Raw genomic sequence first — 20,172 nt, 5'->3', positions numbered from 1 at the left:
AAGGATTCAAAGAAATGGAAGTATATTCCATGACACGGGGCTGGAAAATTAATATTGTAAAAATGGCCATACTACCCAAAGCAATCTACAGATTCAAAGGCATCCCTATCAAATTACCCATGACAGTTTTCACAGAGCTAGAACAAACATTTCAAACATTTATATGGAACCATAAAAGACCCAGAATTGCTAAACCAATGTAGCTGGAGTGGAATGAGAAGGGGAGAAAGAGGTTGGAAATAAGTTTGGAGAGCTTTGTAATTCATGGGGGAAAATATATTATTTCATTTTATTCTAAATGTAATAAGCAACCATTGTAAAACAAGGGAGAACCATGATCCAATTTATGCTTTACATGCTTTAATACAGCAGTTGTACAGGTGATGGTGCTAGAATGGGTTGAAGGGAAACCAGGGACCAAAGTAGAACAAATAGTCTAGTTAGGAGGTCTGTAATGGTTCAAGTAAAAATAGTTGCCTTGGCCTAGACTACCGGTAATTAAAAATCTTAATATAAGCTCAAATATATTTTGAAGTTAAAGCCAACAGGATTTATTGATTGTTTTTAGAAGATAAGCCAAAGATGACTCCAAGGTTTAGGTCCTGAGTGAAAGAGTGAATGGTTAATTTTTCTAAGACAAAATTACTGAGAAAAAAACATATTTGGAGTGATATAAATAAATTCATCACTTTTTTTTACTTTATGTAAAATTAAACTCAGAAATCTTATGTAAATTTACTGTTTTGACAATTGCATATATTTGTGTCATAAAAACTCCTATCAAATCATTGACCATGACCATCTCCCAAGAAAGTTTCCTCATTCTTTTTCTAATCAGCACTACCCATTTCTAGAAAAAAATGCTTAAAAAATGTTTCCCCTGTTTGGTTTTTGTTCTTCAGGATTGCTTTGGCAATTCTGGGTCTTTCGTGGTTCCACATGAATTTTTTGATTGTTTGTTCTAGTTCTGCGAAAAATGTCATGGGTAATTTGACAGGGATTGCATTGAATCTGTCAATTACTTTGGGTAGTATGGCCTTTTTACATTATTAATTTTTTCAATCCAGGAGCATGGAATATTTTTCCATTTCTTTACCTCTTCTTTAATTTCCTTGATTAATGCTTTATAGTTCTAAAGAACAAAAACCAAGCAGGAGGCATCTCTCTCCCAGACTTCAAAAAATATTACAAAGCCACAGTCATCAAACCAGTGTGGTACTGGTACCAAAACAGACAGACAGACCAATGGAACAGACTAGAGAACCCAGAAATAAACCCAGACACCTTCGGTCAATTAATCTTTGACAAAGGAGGCAAGAGCATAAAATGGGGAAAAGACAGTCTTTTCAGTAAGTATTGCTGGGAGACCTGGACAGCTGCATGCAAAGCAATGAAACTAGAACACACCCTCACACCATGCACCAAAACAAACTCAAAATGGCTGAAAGACCTAAATCTAAGACAAGACACCATCAAACTCCTGGAAGAGAACATGGGCAAAACATTCCCTGACATCAGCCTTACAAATGTTTTCTCAGGTCAGTCTCCCAAAGCAACTGAGATAAAAGCAAACATAAACCAATGGGACCTAATCAAACTGACAAGCTTTTGCACAGCAAAGGAAACCAAAACGAAACCAAAAACACCACTTACAGAGTGGGAGAATATAGTTTCAAATGATGCAAGTGACAAGGGCCTAATCTCTGACATATACAAACAGTTTATACCACTCAACAGCAAAAAACCCAACAACCCAATAAAAAATGGGCCCAAGACCTGAATAGACATTTCTCCAAGGAACATGTATAGAGGGCCAACAAGCACATGAAAAAAAGGCTCAGTATCCCTGATTATTAGAGAAATGCAAATCAAAACTACCACGAGATACCATCTTATACCAGTGGGAATGGTCATCATTAATGAGTCCACAAATAACAAGTGCTGGAGGGGATGTGGAGAAAGGGAACCTTCCTGCACTGTTGGTGGGAAAGTAAGCTGGTACAATCACTTCAGAGAACAGTATGGAGGTATCTTAGAAAACTACACATAGGACTACCATGTGAGATTGTCATGATCATTGCACAACTATAACGTATACATTCATTCATTGAGCAATAAAAAAAAGGAATACTAAAAAAAAAAGAATTGCCATATGACCCAGAAATCCCACTCTTGGGCATATATCTGGACAAAACTCTCCTTAAAAAAGACACATGCACCCACATGTTTCTTGCAGCAATAGCCAAGACATGGAATCAACCCAAATGTCCATTGATAGATGATTGGATTAAAAAGAAGTGGTATATATACACAATGGAATACTACTCAGTCATAAAAAAGAATGAAATAATGCCATTTGAAGCAACATGGAGGGAAGCAGAAACTCTCATCCTGAGTGAAGTAAGTCAGAAAGTGAAAGACAAATTCCATATGATATCACTTATATCTCGGATCTAATACATAGCACAAAGGAAACTTTCCACAGAAAAGAAAATCATTGACTTGGAGAATAGACTCGTGGTTGCCAAGGGGGAAAGGGAGGGAGTGGGAGGGACTGGGAGCTTGGGATAAATAGATGCAGAATGTTACCTTCAGGATGGATTAGCAATGGGATCCTGCTGTGTAGCACTGGAATCTCTGTCTAGTCACTTAGGATGGAACACAATGTGAGAAAAAAGAATGTATACATGCAAGTGTAACTGGGTCACCATGCTGTATAGTGCAAAAAATATATGAATAAAAGATTAGAAATAAAAAATAAATAAAATAAAATAAATAAAAAATATTTCCCACTCTAGGTTCCTTTTGCCTGTTAAATCTCCATGTTAATGAAGTTGTGTGAATCTACTTTACTTAGGAAAAAAGTATGGTATTGAAATGATATGTTAATTATCTTTATTAAATATCCATTTGAAGATACCACATGGACAGGATTAACTAGAAATGGCAAGTAATGCACCTTATTGATAAAGGTAGCAGGGAATATATGTGAGAATTTAGGTGAGGGGTCCTGCTGAAGGTGAGCTTTTTAGCATAATTTTCTAAGGTTTTTTTTTTATTAGATTATTTGGGAAATGACACTAGGGTGGTAGAAGTTTAATTTGTTAGGAATCTATTTTTGAGAGAGCAAAAAATTTGGTAATCCTTTCAGTAACAGGATTAAAAGGAAAAAAAATGTTCAAGGAGATGGAATTAAGTCTCCCAGACAGTGTCAGTAGATCCACAAAATACAGTTAGGGAAGCATATTCTTGCAAAGCTCTCTTCTAGCATTATTTGATAATTTCAGGTTGGTGGTGAAACTGTGAATAACAGAAGGAGAGATTATTATTATTATTATTATTTCTTGCAGTTTGTGAGTGGTCTATCTGCCTGGCACACTCGAAATGACTGGGGCTTTAAAAGATGCCAGAGGAAGGTTTTATTCCCCTTTTTCAGAGGGAATTGGAGAGTGGGTCCTAACATCACAGAGGGGATACCACTTTGCTCTTTGCTCTTAAAATATAAAATACTAAAGAAAGTCCACTTAAAAATATACAATTAACTAGTTAGGTGCATATAAGGGAGTGATATGATGGAGACTGGAAAACGCTTCAGGCCCAACATATCTCCACCTTGAAATCTATTGTGCTTTACACCACAGTGTGAAGCTTTGGAGATTTTGAAAATCTCTGATGCCTTGATAAATACCTTTGTAAGAGTGAATTATTAAACTCTCATCAGCTGTTTTTTTGGTTGTTATATTTTTTTGTTCATTTTTTTTCCATTAATGTGATGGGAAAGCCATGTGGGAACAGGACATAGAAGGTAAGTGGTGATGCCAAGAAGAGGACAGAATCTTGAATTGGAGGGGATCTTATAAAGGGGCATCCACAGAGATAATACTGAGTTCAGCATTTTACAAAGCTCTAGATCAGCCTATAGCACTGCACTGGGGTCTCCTTCTGAGGCCATTCTCTCCCACCCCTTGTTCACGTGCTTCAGGCTATACCTTTAAGCCATTATCTGAAGTGCTTATGCATAGTCATCCATCCAGAAGCATCCCTTTCTCTCTTTTGCCTTTTATCTGTCCTCTGGTTCACCTTCTTTCTGCTCCATTTAGAAATATCAAGAAGGCATTGTTCGCTGCTGACTAGTTTGGTTTTTAAGTTTAGTTATTAAGTGGTTCTTTTGTTGTTGTTGTTTTCCACAGCACTGGATCTGAATACATGCTGAACTGCAAAAGACGAAAGAAAACAAACAACTAGGGAAAAAAAATGTTAAGAAGCAATATTTCCCAAATAATGACACCTGAGCTGGCAGAGCAGGAGGCATTTTAGTAATGTGGATTACAGAGGAGATAATTGTTACAATCTTAGAAGCTGGAATTCCATTAGTGGCAATGGGGAATTAGACAGTTTATGTGTCTATTTTTAGTGGAGGAACAAAAAGGAGTTGTAATAGCACTGGCTTGCTATATTTTTGAGGCATTCATTGGGCTTAGCAGGGAGAAATGTTTAAGTGAAGAAAAAGAGGGCAAAGTTTGTGGTGTGCACCATGGAAGTGATGGACTCGTTGGAGAAAAGTGATGCTGAGGACATTTTTAAGGATGATAATGGTGGTAAAACTTAACATCTTATACATTTCTCCATTTGCCTATGGTTAAAGACAAATGGGTGAATACAGAGAATGAAAGTAGGTCTTTTTTTTTTTTTTTTTTTTTTGTCTTTGTTGTTGTTGTTGTTGTTGCTATTTCTTGGGCCGCTCCCGCGGCATATGGAGGTTCCCAGGCTAGGGGTTGAATCGGAGCTGTAGCCACCGGCCTACGCCAGAGCCACAGCAACGGGGGATCTGAGCCGCGTCTGCAACCTACACCATAGCTCACGGCAACGCCGGATCGTTAACCCACTGAGCAAGGGCAGGGATCGAACCCGCAACCCCATGGTTCCTAGTCGGATTCGCCAACCACTGCGCCACGACGGGAACTCCCTGAAAGTAGGTCTTAATCAATTTAAGAATCATGTTTTTATTCAGCCTTCTCCCTCAAAACTTTGTTTTTATGATCATGACTAATGAACAGTTTTGGAATTTATGAACCTTATATTTCAGGTCAGAGAGGAAGGCCCATAATTCAAACTTCTGACCAGGGTAAAGTAATTAAGGCTAGCAAGAAGAAACTATGTATAAGCATGGCGGTTATTCTAATTGTTCTTCCTCAACAGCAGTGCATGACTAGCTTTTTCTAGCCTGGAATAGGATGAGTGAGAGCTTGCCTAACTATCAAATTGTCATTTTTAGATTTAGAATTATTCCAAATCTAGGCCTAGGTAAGCCCATATATTATTTCCAGGCTAAGGACAATTGGAATTTATCCCCTAAATATTTAGAGTTCTTTTAAAACAAGCCCATGGCCACTCTGGTAGCCTCAACTAAAGATAGACCAAATCCCCCAATTTATCTTTGGAAAAAGAAAAGATATTTTGGAATCCCTGGGATTGGGTGGTTTTGCCCTAATTTTGCTTCCAGGTACCCACAGGATCCAGAGTCAAAACTATAATAATCATTACCTCTGTGAGGACTACTACAGGATTTATTTGAACAGAAACCTATCCAACCTTACCTTAGAACCTCTCGCTGAAATAGAGAATCTTGGACAGTGGGAGGTGTAGATTTTGGGAGACAGATTCTGATGGTACCTAGCAGTAAAAAAGCAGAAGTGTGAGCCAGTTTATCAAACACTTTCATGTGTCAGATACCATACTAGACTTCTTATGAACTTTTCTGATTTAATTATTGTGATCATTATATGAGATAGGCATTATGATTCCTTTTTTCATTTTAAGGAAACTGGAACTCAGAGATGTTGAACAATTTGCCTATTTAGAACAAAGTCATTAAGTAGTCCTACTGGGACTCAACCCATGCCTGTCTGACCTGAAAGGCCATATGTATTAACCACAAAGTTTAGTTTTTCATCAAACAAAAGAATAACTTTTAAAATGTGTTAGTTATTCACCTCAGATCAACAATTTGGGGAAGAATTTGCACTATGAAATTGCATGGTGCCTTCAAGAGTTAAAGGTGAACTCTTATGCAATTTTAGCCAGTTATATTCATATATATATATATATTGTTATCTTTCCTGGAGGAGAGAGGTGGAGGTGGTGGTGGAAGAAAATCCCTCATTTACTATTAATTTGTATAAAAATTCAATTTGAAATGTCTAACAAATTGAATTAAATTGAGAAAGGTCATAAGATTTTATCAGTTGAGATCATCAAGATGGCAGTAAAGAATGTAGTTGGGAGGCTGAATTTGTATAGGCTGGCAAGCCAGCACAGTTTACTCTATTAAAGTTCCAAGAAAGCCTGCATCACAGTGCTTCTCAATGTGACAATTAAATGTAATATGTAATTTCTTCCAATACACATTACTTTGATGGCCAATGTAGCCATTCAAAATAAAAGCTACAGGAACAATAGATGGAGCATAGTGCAGCATGTGTATGGTGGGGCCATGTGGTTTCATTACTGTATATTAGTCCTTGCTATTTTCCTCTTCTTGGTGCTCAGGTCTCAACATTCAGCAATAAGCTTGTTCTTAATACTTTTATCCAACATTTTTTATCATTGATGTATAATTATTAGTTATGTCTGGTCCCCCTGTTTCTCAACAGTGATTTACCACCTAGTCATCCACATCTCAGAGTATCACACTTAAGGTTATTTTACTTAGCAGTATAAAGTTACATTATGTATTTATTTTATCTTGAGCAAGTGCATGAGCAAACTCTTTGTAAGCCCTTTATGTGAATGGTCCACTGGCTTCACTGTGAGTCAAGGGGTCTTGCATCTATTTCCATCTGGGTGGTTTACTTTCTGTAACATATGGAGGAAGTCACATCCCCCTCCCGAGGATTTAATTTGCTATCTCTAAGAAGGGGTATTTCCCTGGCTAATTGCAAAAGCCTCTTCCAAGTGAGCAACAAATTGTCCTTGTGTCTAGTAGATGAAGATATAATTTAGATTTCCATTCAGTTACAGCTAATAGTATTACTTACAGAAACAAATTGGCACTTTTCTAAACATCAGAAATTAAACTTTTAAATTGAATGTGTTATTGGGTGATATTGGACTAGTGTAGTGTTATTGATTATTCTAAAAAAAAAATAGGCATCAACTGAACTCACAAGTCTGTAGGGCTAGCCAAATTGTAGTATAGGAGTATGCTCAAATTAGAGGGATAATACCAAACTGTTTCCCAAGTTGTACCAATTTAAACTATCAACTCTAAGATTTCTCTTGCTCTCCAGTTTTACCAAGAATGCTTAAATGGGCATTTCTTTGATAATTACTAAGGTCAATTTTTTTACATTTATTATTTATTATTTTTTCTTCTTTCCTGAATTATTTACACAATAACTTCACCTTTGCCTGTTTTTCTACTCTATTGTTTGCTTCTTTTTTTCTTATAACGTTATAGCATTTCTGCACTTGTGAACTTTCCCCTATGTTTGGATGTATTTCTGAGCTCTTTATTCTATTTTATTAGTCCATTTTTCTATCCATGTATAATAATAGTGTATAATACCATACTATTTTAATTATTATAATGTTACAGTAAATTTGATGTTCTGAAATTTTACTAGGACATGTATTGATTTGCATTGATTTTAGCCAGGATTCACTATGTTTTCTGAGTCTAATAGTATTAAGTAATTTTAAATAGTTATGGAAAATTCTCAGGTAATAATTTTCCAAACATTACCTCTCCATTACTCTCTTATATGGAAATAAATTTGGATGAAGGTTGGACTTCTTCATTTCATCCACCCTCTCTCAATGTCTATTTTAAATTTTCTTTCCTCTGAGCAATTTCTTCAGATCTCTTTTAGTTCATTAATTATCTCTTAATCTGTGCCTAATCTGCTGTTTTAAATTTCCATTGAATTTTAGATTTCAATTCTTATGTTTCTTAATTCTACAAAATCCATTTGGTCCTTTGCCAGTATATTTTGTCAGTATAAAAATCTCTGATTCATTCTGGAAAACTCGTACCCTTTAATTTCTTTAAACTTTTATATTATCAAGATAATTTTACTATTTGTAGACTTTGCATATCTATTAATGTGTTATTATTTCTTCTGACTCACATGCATAATGGAATGGTTCCTTGTGTGTTTAGTGAATTATGATTGTGAAATTCATTCCTAAACTCATGTGAAAGAAAATGTTTTCCTTTCTTTCTTTTTTCCTATTTCATATAAAAGAAAAGCTGAGAGAGGCAGGTTTTCTTTTGTGGGCAAGCAGTTTGTTTTTCTAATTCACAAGTAAATATGTCATCCTTCAAGAGTTCTAGTTTTATTCAGAGATCTATGATTTAAAATTTCTTGGGCTGCAGGCTTTTCCTCTTATTCCTGGTTTTACCTTTTTTTTATTAAAACTCAGGAAAATTCTAGCTCCAGCTTGCTTATTCCAGTAAAATCATCCTCTTGTCTGTTCAAAATATTGAGAATGCTGTACTCAACTATATATATATATGTATGTATGACTGACTGGGTCACTTTGCTGTACAGTAGAACTTGACAGAAAATTGCAAATCAATCATAATGGAAAAAATTAAAATATTAAAAAAATTCAGAATATGTTTAAAAACATGATTATTTATATTGGTCAGAAAAAATCTCAACAAATACTATTAGGTTAAAAATCACATAGAATGTATACTGGAGTTCCTGTTGTGGATCAGTGGTTAAAGAATCTGACTAGGAACCATGAGGTTGTGGGTTCAATCCCTGGCCTTGCTCAGTGGGTTGGAGATTTGGTGTTGCCATGAGCTGTGGTATAGGTCACAGACTTGGCTCGGATCCCACATTGCTGTGGCTGTGGCTGTGGCTGAGGCCAGGGGCTATAGCTCCGATTGGACCCCTAAACTGGGAACCTCCATATGCTGCAGGAGTGGCCCTAGAAATGTCAAAAAGAACAACAACAACGAAAAAGAATGTATTCTTTGATGACAGTGAATTTAGGCTAGAGGTAAACAAAACAAAACTACAACTATAAAACCCTCAACAACTGGAGGCCAAGAAATAGACTTTTAAATAACCTACATATTAAATAAAAATCATCATGAAATCAGGAAATATGTTTCTAAATAACAAATACGACATATCAGATCCTATAGATTGCCACTAAAGCTATGACTAAAGGGAAATTTATAACTTGAAATTGCATGTAAGAGGAAAGAAAAATGGATGAAAATCGCTGAGCTATGCATTCATGTGAAGACTAAAGGTAAATAAAAGAGAGAAATAAGAAAAATTGATAAATAGGCTAATGTAGAATATGTACTGGAAAGAATTAAGAAACTCAAAAATCAGTTTATTTAAAAGGTTAAATTGAATTTATTTGAAGACTAATAATAAAAAAAAGATAGAAATCACAAACAATATTAATGGAAATGGTAGCTTTACATATTTTATTTAGTTAGATATTTGCTTTATAGGGCCACATCTGCAGGATATGGAAGTTCCCAGGCTAGGGGTTGAAGTGGAGCTGCAGCTGATGGTCTATGCCACAGCCACATCAATGCAGGAACCAAGCCATGTCTGTGAACTGCATCAGCTCAAGGCAACACTGTATCCTTAACCCACTGAGTGAGGCGAGGGATCAAATCTACATCTTCATGGATACTAGTCAGATTCATTTCCACTGCTCTGCAATGGGAGCTCTCAGTCTACATGTTATAAAATTATATAGGAAAATATAATAAACTTTTTGGTAATAAATGTGAAACTTTAGATGTAATAAAATCCTCCTGGGGAGGGGTAAGCAAAGAAGAAATAGTACACAAGAGGAAAACTGTAACTGAAACAGACTCAAATTTTAAAGAAAATTCCTTCCAAAAGAAATAATCAGTTAATTATTCCAAATATATAAAAAATTAATGTCAAATCTACTTAAAATGTTTTGGATAAAATAAAAGAAAAATCTTTCTCTTTAAAAAAAATAGAGATATGCTGCAAGGGTGGTAACAAAAGAAAATTAAAAGAACAATCTCTTCATATAAGTAGATTTTAAAATCTTAAATAAAACATAAGAAATTAAATCCAATTATGTATACAAAAATAGACGTGTTTAATTTTAGGAATTCAAAATTTGTTTAATATAAGAAAAATCAATCAATATATTTGGACCTTAATAGATTAAAGGGGGGAAAACTCATGGTCCTCCTCAGTAGGTGAAACAAAGACACTTGGAAAAATGTCAACAATCATTGAAATAAAAAAAACTAATTAGCAAACTAGGAAGGAATATTATTAATAGAAAAAAAGATATCTACAAAATTACTATAGAAAGCTTCAAGGAAATTAGAACATTTTCTTACACCGTATACAAAAATAAACTCAAAATGGATGAAAGGCTAAATGTAAGACAGAAAACAACAAATAAAAAACTTCTAGAAGAAATATTTTTTACCATAAATCTCAGCGATATATATGTTTTTAGATCTGTCTACTTAGGCAAGGGAAACAAAGGCAAAGTAAAATTGAATCTAATCAAATGTAAAAAGCTTTTGCACAGTGAAGGAGACTATCAACAAAACAAAAAGACATCACACTGAATGTGAGAAGATATTTGGAAATGACGTGTTTGATAAAGGGTTAATATACAAAATACATGAGCAGTCATATAATTCAATGTCAACAAAACAGATTAATGAAAAAATAGGAAGAGGAGCTGAATAGACATTTTTCCAAAGAGGACATACAGATGGGCAAAATACACATGAAAATATGCTCAGTATCACTAATCATCAGCGAAATGTAAATCAAAACCATAATGCGATATCACTTCATATCTATCAGAATGACTGTTGTCAAAAAGACAATAATATGTGCTGGTGTGGATGTGGAGAAATAGAAAAACTAGTACACTGTTGGTGGGGATGTAAATTGGTGCAGTCACTGTGGAAAACAGTACGGAAATTGCTCAAAAATTTAATTGAACTACCATATGCCTTATAAATTCCACTGCTGGTTATATATCCCAAGAAAACAAAAATATTAATTTGAAAAGATAGATGTACTCCAGTGTTTATAGGAACATTATTTCCAATAGCCAATATATGGAAGCAACCTAAGTATCTTATTAACAGATGAATGGATAAAGAAAATGTGGCATATATACACAGTGGACTATTAGTCAGCCATAAAATACAAATGAAATCTTTTTATTTGCAACAGCATGGATGGACATGAAGGGTATTATGCCAAGTGAAGTATATCAGAGAGAGAAAGAAAAATAATGTATGTTTTCACTTATATGTGAAATCTAGAAATCAAATGAATACATATAACAAAATAGAAACTTACAGGTGTAGAGAACAAACAAGTAGTTATAAGTGGGGAGTCTGGTAAGTGAGGAAAGAGGTTAAGAAATACAAACTACTGGGTATAAAATAAATAAGATATAAGAAATGTAAGGCACAAAGTATATATCCAATATTTTATAATAATTTTAAATGGAATATAATCTATAAATATATCGAATCACCATGATTTAAAATGAAGTTGATATAATATTGTAAATCAAATACACTTCAATAAAAACTACAAAAATACCATTTGTACTCCCCATTTAAATTAGTAAATCTAACAAAATATGTACAAGATATATTTGAGGAAATCTATAAAACTCTGATGAAAGAAAGCAAAGAAGGATGAAATAAATGGAGAGATATTTCATGTTTGTGGATAAGAAAACTCAGTATTGTCAATATGTCAGTTGTTATCAAATTAATCTGTAGACTCAATGCAATTTCAATAAAAACCCCATTGAGTTATATTGTGGATATTGACAAAGTTATTCTAGAGTTTAGGAGAGGCAGAAGATTCAGAGTAGCCAAAACAATATTGAAGTGAAGAACAAAGTTGGAGGACTGACATTACTAAACTTCAGGATTATACAGCTACAGTAATCAAGACAGTGTGGTATTGGTAAAATAATAGAAAATAGATCGATGGAACAGAATAGAGAGCCCAGAAATAGACCCTTGTAAATATCGTAAACCATTTATTGAGAAAGAAGCCAAGGTAATACAAGGGAGCAAAGATTGTCTTTTCAACAATTGATGCTGGAACAGTTGAATATTCATGTGCAAAATAGTGAATCTAGACACATAGGAACAGATATTACATCCTTCATAAAAATTAACTCAAAATGGACTATAACATAAAAGTAAAATGCAAAACTATAAAACTCCTAGAACATAAGAGAAAACCTGGAATACCCTTGGATGTGGTGATGACTTTAGATACACTAAGGCATGATTCCTGAAAGAAAGAATTGGTAAATTGGACATTATTAAAATTATAACTTTTCTGCTCTGTGAAAGACACTGTCAAGAGAATAAGAAGACAAGCCACAGACTGGTAGAAAATATATGTAAATGATGTATCTGATAAAGGATTATTATATAAAACAAAAATCTCTTAAAACTCAACAAGAACATGAATTACCTGATTAAACAATAGACAGGAGGCCTGAACTGACGCTTCACCAAAGAAGATGGCACATAAAAAGATGTTCCACATGGTATGTCTTTAGGAAATTGCAAATTAAAATGAGATACCACTACGTAACTATTAGAATGTCTAAAATTTAATACAGTGGCAATCCTCAGTGCTAACAAAGATGTGGATCAATGGAAAGAGTCATTCATTGCTGGTAGGAATGCAAAATAGTACAGTCATTTTGGAAAATAGTTACTATGAAACTCTTGGGGGAAAACAGCTATGACACACTTTGACATAAATCACAGCAATATCTTTTGGGCTCTACTTCTTAGAGTAATAAAAATAATAACAAAAATTTAAAAATGGGACCTCATTACACTTAAAAGTTTTTGCACAGCAAAGAGACCATAAGAAAAATGAGAAGACAAAACACAGAGCTTCAGAATGGCAGAAAATATTTGCAAATGAAATGATTGACGAGGGATTAATCTCTGAAAATATACAAACACCACATGCAGCTCACTATAAAAAACAAACAAAAAACCCAATCAAAAAATGACCCATAGATCTAAATAGACATTTCTCCAAAGGAGACATAAAAATGCCCCAAAACCATGAAAATATGCGCAACATCTCTAATTATTAGAGAAATGCAAATCAAAACTACATTCAGGTATCACATTACACTGATGAGAACGGCCATTACCAGAATCTACAAATAATTAATGCTGGAGAGGGTGCAGATAAAAAAGAACCCTCTTACACTGCTGGTAGGAATTAAATAGGTATGGCCTCTATGCAAAATGGCATGGAGATGCCTCAAGAAACTAAAAATAGAACCACCATATGATTTAGCAATCCCACTCCTGGGCATCTATTAAGATCAAAGCATAATTCAAAAAGATACATGCATCCCAATGTTCATTGCAGCAGTGTTTGCAATTGCCAAGATATGGAAACAACCTAAATGTCCATTGACAGATGAATGGATTGAGAAGATGTGGTATGTATATACAATGAAATACTACTCAGCCATAAAAAAGAACAAAATAATGCTATTTGCAGCAACATGGATGGAACTAGAGACTCTCATACTAAGTGAAGTAAGTCTGAAATAGGAAGACACGTACTGTATGATATCACATATATGGAATCTAATATATGGCACAAATGAAACTATCTACAGAAAAGAAACAAAGTCATGTACTTGGAGAACAGACTTTTGGTTGCCAAGGGGGAGGGAGAGAGAGTGGGATGGACTGGGAGTTTGGGGTTATTAGATGCAAACTATTGCATTTTGAGTGGATAAGAAATGAAATCCTCTTATATCACAGGGAACTATATCTAGTATTTTGTGATGGAACATGATAGTGAATAAAGTGAGAAGAACAATGTATATATATGTATGTGTATATATAGGTATAGATATATATGTATATATATGACTGGGTCACTTTGCTGTACAGCACAAATGGACACAACATTTTAAAGCAGCTATAATAGAAAAAAATAAAAGTCTTAAATAAAAAAAAATAACCTAGGGATCTAGACATCTTAAAAGAAAGTTATGTTTACCAAAGGGGGTGTGTAAGGGGGGCGGATTGGGGGTTTGGGATTGGTACATGCACACTGTAGTATATGGAATGTTTACCCAACAGAGACCTGCTGTATAGCACAGGGAACTCTACCCTATATTCTGTAATAATCTAAATGAGAGACAAATCTGAAAAAGGATGGATATCTGTATATATGCTATGGAATCTTCACTTTTTTGTGTAGCAGAAATTATCACAACATTGTAAATAAATTATACTTTAATAAAACTTCAAAAAATAATCTCAGTGTTGTAAATCTAAATGTGAAAGTTAAACAAAAAACAATTTATAATATATGAGAATATTATCATGAACTTGAGATAAAGATTTCTCAAATAGTCATGATAAACTATAATTGTAAATGAAAGAATTGTTAAAATAAATTAGATTACAACTGAGAATTTCTAATCATGGAAAGATAATTTTAAGAAAGTAAAAAAGAAAACCACAAAAGCAGCAAATGTTATTCAGCAACAAAAAATATATAAAGAACTTCCTATTATTAGGGAAATTACAGACAATCCAGAAAAAAAAAATGGGCAAGAGAATCAGGCACTTTGCAAGAAAGTGTATCTGAATGATAAATAAATATATGGTACAGTGTTTTTACTCATTAGTCAACAGAGAAATGCAAATTAAACATACAATGAGATATCAATTCACCCCTATCAAAACAGCTGGTGGGAATGTAAACTAATATATTCACTTTAAAAAACTATTGACATTTCCTATTAAATTTGAATATAAATATATATTATGATCTTTTAATTCCATCTTAGTATATACCCAACAAAAATGGGTTCACATTAGTAGCAATAGACAAGTACAGGCATATTCATGGTAGCACAATGCTTTATTATCCCTAAACTAGAAATACTGCTAAAGCTTATCAAGAGTATAATGGATAACTAAATCTGTAGTTACAATTGATTTCCTAAACAGCAATGAAGATGATCTGATAATGCTACATGAAAAAAAGATGAATTCTACATTTATATAAAATTCAAAAAATAAGCAAATTTGATATATGATTTTAGGAGACAGGAGAGTGGTTAACTGTGATAAGATGGGAGAAGTTCTGACTGGGAAGGTCAAGAAGGGAGCCCTAGATGTTGATAATGTTCAATTTTTTTTCATCTTGTATTTTCACTTTGTGATAATTCATTGAGCCATTCACATATAAATTGTGCATTTCTCTCTTTGCAGGTTATACTTTAAAAAGTTAAACAAATAAAGCAAACTTATTTTTAAAAAAGTTATTTGTTATTGGCTTAGTCAGTTTTGACCAACTAAATGCCCTATTATATTTTTATCATCAACATAATTAAAATATTGGTAACCTGGGCAGTATCAATGCTTCATTTGAAAAATAAAGAATAGCAAATTCTGTTCTCATTAGTATAATCAGGGGTAATACTACACAAGATTATGTAGATATATATTTCGTGTAGTATAGTTATGTAGTATAATCATAATGTAACTTTTAAATTTCCATCTAATTCTTATTACTTTCAAATTCCTACTTTCACGTAGAATTTTACATGATTTAGCTGACTGTTACATATCTCTGACATATCATTCTTCCCCTTGTTCACTCCTATCCAGCAACACTGGCCCTCCAGCTGTTCCCCAAATGCTCCCTGTTTTTCCTTCCACCTGGATTGTACTTAACTCAGATACCTGAATGCCTACTTCTTTCACTTCAGATTTCTGCTCCAGTATCAACTTAGAGCAGGCATTTTGGGTTATTCCATTTAAACTAGCACTTTGTTTCTGTTCCCATTGCCTACTTTATTTTGTCAATGCAATACTTACTATTGAATGAAATTTTATTACATATTTATTTTCTGTTATTAAAAATCTCTCTCAAATATAAATTCCTTGGGTAGGAAACTTTGTTCTTTTCATTGCTACATCTTTAGCTCCCAGAAGAGTTTCCAATACATAGTTGGTGCTAAATTATTTAGAAGGATGAATGAACGAGTTATTCCTTTTCAATAAAGGCCAAAGGAACACCACATACACAAGTTATTTTGTTGATTGGTGATAATTTATTTGAATTAACAAATCAGACTCTGGTAAAATTGTTGTTAATCTATCTGTGGTTTATTTGTGCTGTCTTAAACCCCAAACCCAGACTTGACCATCCTCTTCCTTTATCCTGCTGTGCATATGCTATTGAATTGCACAGTCCCTCGTGGGGAAACATTAAACAAACAGAGCCAGGGTTACTATGATGTTAAAGCCAGAAGTACAAATCATTCATTACGTGAATAAAATACATAGAGAATAAAATAGCCACAGAGTAATGGGAGTTTTATTCTCTATTCCATTTCACTCCCTCTCTATTTTACTTATGTCATGAAATGATGCTCCTGCTTCTGGCTGATAAATGTTGATTAATCTGATAGGAGTTGGATTTGTTAGTGGGCAAAAGCAATGTAAATAAATCGAGCAGGTGAACTGGAGTTCAAGTGTCATTTCTGAGATTAAAGAGCCTGCCTAGTTCTCTAAGCTCATGTATTACAATCAGGATGCATGGTTTTCTTGTAAACAGACTAAGCCTCTTCAGGCAGAACCACAGACTTCCTTTTGTGTTTTTGTTTCTACTACTGCCTATCCCTTCAGCAAATTTCATCTCTTGGGAATTACCTGTGTTGTCAATTTTTGTTTCTCTTCCAAGTGCTGGTACTTGGGGGAGGGAGGCTAGAAAAAGTAGATAGCCCAGATGTTCTTTTTTCAAACCAACCAGTCAGCTGGTCAATAATTGGACTTATAATAGGCAGGTACAACAATATGCAAGGCTCTGAGCTAATGCTTATAGAATAATAACAGTAAAAAGAATGAAAGCAGCAACAGTAATTAACACCAATATAGCAATTTATTATTTATAAAGCACTCTACTTTTATTTTTATATTGGTTTATGATAAGCAAAGACGTTATTTTATATCTAGGTCAGCCAGGTGTCAGCTAGGTCACATTTCCTTTGAAATGCACTTACGTACTTATATAATGGATTGATCTTTTTGTTTCACATTCTAAAGTCTCTGCCTTCCTCAAAATTTGCTATGAGTCCACAGGAATTTTATGATCTTCTTGTCATTGGCTCTGGTTTGTCTCTGCTGAAAACCTACCCCTCCACTTCACCCCTGAGTCCCATAGCTCTGCTCCAGTAATTGTTCCCTTTTGTTCTATTCCACACTGACTTAGATGTGGAACTCAGACTTGTTTCTGCAATTGTCTGCTAGATAATAAGCAATACCACTCAACAAAGCTCTGGTGTGTGTTCATGCCATACCTTAGGAGATTTGGCACCTACTTCCCTTGAAGTCCCCAGTAGTAGCTTCTAAAGAAAGTAACTTTTTTCTTTTTTTTTTTTTTTAGTTTTTATTGCCTATTCTTTAGATGTCTCACTCAAGAAATTATTTCTAGGAGTTCCTGTTGTGGCTTAGCAAGTTAAGAACCTGACATAGTGTCCACGAGAATATGGGTTCAATCCCTGGCCCCACTTAGTGGGTTAAGGAGCTAGTGTTGCTGCAAGCTGTGGGGCAGGTTGCAGATGCTGCTGTGATTTGGTGTTGCTGTGGCTGTGGCTTAGGCAGGCAGCTGCAGCTCTGATTTGACCCCTAACCCAGGAATTTCCACATGCCACTGGTGCAGCCATAAAAAGAAAAAAAAAAAAAAGAAAGAAAAGAAAAAATAAATTGTTTCCAAGACAAATGTCAAAGATTTTTTTGCCTATATTTTCTTCTGTTTTATTGTTTCAGGTGTTACATTTAAGTCTTTGATCCATTTCAAATTAATTTTTGTGGAAAGAGTGAGATATGAGTCCAGTTTCATTATTTTGCATGTGAATATTTAGTTTTGCCAACATGATTTATTGAAGAGAATGTCCTTTTCCCATTGTGTATTCTTGGCATCTTTGCCAAAAATTAGTTGACTTTTATGCATGGGTTTATGTCTCAACTCTGCATTCTAAAATAAACAAATGGGAATAGATTAAAACAAAGAGTTTCTGCAAAGCAAAAAAAAAAAAAAAAAACAATCAATACATTGAAATGACAGCCTATAGATGGGAGAAAGCATTTGCAAAACACATATCTGATAAATGATTAATATCCAAAATATATAAAAACCCATACAACTCAATAGCAAAAAAGCAAATAATCCCATTAAAAATAGGCAAAGGACCTGAATAGGCATTTTTCTAAAGAAGACATACAAATATACTACAGGCACATGAAAAAGGTGCTAAATATCATGAATAATCAAGAAATTACAAGTCAATACTGAGATATCACATAACACCTGTTAGGGTTGCTTTTATCAAAAATAGAAGAGATAACAAATGGTGGCAAGGATATGGATAAAAGGGAACCCATATAGAATACTGATAGGAATATAAAATGATAACAGCTATTATGGAAAATAGTATTGTGGTTTCTCAAAAATTATTCATAAATCATCACAGCATATGATCCTACTTCTGCGTATATATGCTATATATCTGAATGAATTGACATTAGTATCTAGAAGAGATGTCTGCAAACTCATGTTCATTGCAGCATTATTCAGAAGAGCCAAGATTCATTGTGGCATTGTTTTAAGAGCCAAGATATGAAAACAACCTAAATGTCAAACTAAATATCCTTCAATGGATAAAGATTTATATATAATACACACATATACATATATACACACACACATGTATATATATATAAATGATTCATATATAATATATTGATGATTCTGGAGGGCTTTATACTATGTGAAATAAGGTAGAAAAAGAAAGACAAAAATGTATGGTATCACTTAAATGTGGAATCTTTATAAAAAATCTGATTTCATAAAACAGAATAGAGTAGTGGTTGCCAGAGCTTGAGGGGAGTGGAAAAGGGAACGATGTAGGTCAAAGCACAAATTTTCAGTTTTAAGATTAATTTCTGAGGATCCAATATATAGTATAGACTTCAAAATATAGCATTGTATATGTGAAAGTTGTTGAGAGTAGATCTTAAGCATTCTTCTCCCCACCCACACATGCACACAAAGAGATACCTACGTTAACAATGTGATGTGGTAAATGAGTTTATCATCTTGATATTTGTAATCATTCTACAATGTGTATATATATCAAGTTGTCGCATTGTACACTTTAAAATATATGCAAGTATATTTGTCAATTATTCCTTAGTAAAGTTAAAAACAGTTATGTTAATCAGGAGGCAAGAGATGCTCACTCTATTAAGAAAGAAAACAACACATGTTCTGCTCACAAAGACATTGCTGTTGCTTTACATTATTATGTTTTAGTCCCAACTATTGCTTAGCCTTTGACTTCCAGAATTTGCCCACTGTGAACTTGTTTTAAAAATTATGGCCATAATGCAATCATCATATATTGATAGCTATACTAAGATGTAGCAGAAGTTTTAAAATAATTTTTCCTGTTCCTTGAGCTAGACGACACTCCCAGGAGGTTGTGTCACATTTCATCCCTGATATACAAATTTAGAATGGCAGCTGGAATATGTTGGTTAAGAGTGTAGTTCTGGTATTTCAGCCCCCAGGGAATTTTTTGCTTCACTGGCACAATGTGACCTAAGCTCCCTTGTAAAGTTAATGTTGTGTCCTGCACAAAGTCTCTCAAGTCAAGGGGTGAGAAAAGGGACAGAATGTAGTCTGAGCTCTAGTCACCGAGACACCAACCTTGATATAAGCCAGGGTCAGAAAAGAGAAAATGTGATTTTTAGTAATTAAGTGAGGGGCACTTTTCCAAATTTGAACAAGGCACTTGCCATTTTCCTGAGGGTGGCCTTTGACGCGCGATTTAACCTCTCTGTACCTCAGTTTACTTCTTTGTAAAATTAAGTTTTTGTGAGGAACAATTGAATTCATGTATATAAAATGCTTAAAACTTCCTGTTACTGAAGCACCTACTGTTGGTGAGCTGTTTCCTTAGCTCTCTCTCTTATTCCCATTATTCCCAGCTAGCAGTATCCTATTGACACAGTTTCCCCCAGTGAACTGTGAGGGAAAGTCACTGGGTTCTTGGACACTCTCTTTAAAATGGACAGGATTG

The sequence above is a fragment of the Sus scrofa genome, chromosome 1 (genome assembly GCF_054392235.1).
Source record: "Sus scrofa isolate SSC_HxYL_T2T_F1_AM1 chromosome 1, Sscrofa_HxYL_maternal_Yorkshire_Landrace_v2.0, whole genome shotgun sequence".
Classification (NCBI taxonomy): domain Eukaryota; kingdom Metazoa; phylum Chordata; class Mammalia; order Artiodactyla; family Suidae; genus Sus; species Sus scrofa.
Note: the sequence above shows the minus strand (reverse complement) of the source record.